Here is a 2,007-nt window from a genome sequence, read left to right as displayed (position 1 = left end):
TCCCCAATTGGCCCGGCGGTCAGCGTTGAAGGGCCGCCCTGCGCCCATTCGCCCGCTGGTTTCAAGGCCCGGGTTGGCTGGGCGGGCAGCGGAATGAGGCGAGCGGATTGGTCGGAGGGAGGGAGATTGGGGTGGGGCAGGCGAGAGCCGGCCGCTGATTGGATTGGCCTGGTAAAGGCCTAGAGCGCAGACCGGCTGAGCGCTGGGAGGAGGGTGGACCAAAGACGAGACTCCGGGTCCGCGTGATTGGCTGGGACACTAGACGTTGATAGGATAGGGCGCCCGGGAGGACTGGGGAGAGGAGTTCGGGGTCGGGGCCGCGGAAAGGCGGGAGGCGCCCCGCCGCTTCAGGAGCCTGGCGCGGGGCACGATGGGACGCCCCCGGGAAGGGGCGGAGCCGTGTTCGGGCTGCGGTTGGGAAAGCGCCGTCACTCCAAGGGGCGTGTTGAGGGTTTCGCGGGCCCTAGCGGGGGAGGGGGGGACCGTTAAAGCCTCGCACCGCGCCCACAGGAAGCTGCTTTCTTGGCCAGGCCTACTTGGTACCAGGCTCTCAGCTGGAAAGGACCTTGAAGACCATGCGGTTCAACTTCGAATTCGCAGGTGTGGAAACTGAAGCCCAAAGAGGGTATGCAACTTGTCCAAGATTACACAGTCGGTTAGTGGCCTGCTCGGGACTGGCCTTAAGCGCTCCTGACCGCCCTTGGCCTTACACTGAGCTTCCCCTTCAAGGAGGTGAATGCTAATGCAGTTTTGAGGCCTAACTAAGGTGGGGTGGGCATTTGGATGCCCCCAGGCATAGCTACCAGCTATTTGAAGGAATAGAAATGTTTTCGACCTGCGAAGGCATCCCTATGAAGGCACACTCGTGAACCAGAAGGAATGTGTTTGCTGGCATAAAGGATTGTAGCAAGATCTTAGCCGTTTTTCAAATCCTGCAAGAAATTAATGAGAGCCTTTCTGTAGCAAAATGCACATAAAATGTGCATGCATTGACTTCCTTTGAGATTGGTACATGGGCTCCTGGCGAAGAGTTTCCTGAATTACTACATTTTCACCATATTGAGTTAGTTAATTGGATGTGGCTAGTTTCTAGAGCTGTTTACTGTGTAGCTTTAGCTTGCAGAATAATTACCCTACTCTAGCCGTACTGGGAAAACCTAGGAGGGACTCTGTCCTCGCTCAGAGGTTCCACCCAAGAATTAGGAGAAGTTGGCTAGTCGCCCTCAATCCTTAAAAGAGGAGGAGGTCTTCCTCTGCTAGAGAAGTCTTTGCACTTCTGCAGCTTAGAATTGGGCACCATTCTCACCCCGTCCTGTGACTGCTTGGTTTCCTGTGGCTTAGCAGCCCTCCTAACCTCAGCCTTTTGCCTCATCTATTACCTAAGGGAGAACTGTCCCGTGTGTGTAAATAATCTGGAATCAGTGAAGATGAAGTAAGAGGAATCTTTGGAATTGTCCTTTTGTGGACTCCCCGTACTACAAATGATCCACAATTCTGCCTCACTCCAACCCAGCTTCCTCCTGCCCCCCAGCAGTTTGCTCCACATGATAGCACCAGGGAGGGCAAATGGATTTGTAAAGTACCTGGAATAAAATGCTGGGAAGAAAATATGTTTTGCAGCAAAGTTCTAGTCAAACATAAGATCCTTGCCAAAACCCAAGTGAAATGATTTTTTTTTTTAGTTGAACTAAGGTTACTGATGGTACTGTCCAGTCCCTTTCGAAAGCACTCAACACTAGCCCGCATTCAGCAAAGGCTAGCGAGGCACCATGACACGAGTGTTCAGCACACAGACTCCAGAAACTGCCTCTGTTCATATCCAGCAGTGCCACTTCTTAGCTTGTGTGACTTACTTTGCTTACATGTAAAATGGGGCTAGTAGTTGTACCTACTTCATACAGGGCTTTTGGGAGACCTTAAAGTGAGTTAATACGTGTGAAGTGATGGGAACACTCCCTGGCATGTTATATATGCCATATATACATTGGCTATTATCTATTAAGCATG

The sequence above is a fragment of the Ursus arctos genome, unplaced genomic scaffold (genome assembly GCF_023065955.2).
Source record: "Ursus arctos isolate Adak ecotype North America unplaced genomic scaffold, UrsArc2.0 scaffold_24, whole genome shotgun sequence".
Lineage (NCBI taxonomy): Eukaryota > Metazoa > Chordata > Mammalia > Carnivora > Ursidae > Ursus > Ursus arctos.
Note: the sequence above shows the minus strand (reverse complement) of the source record.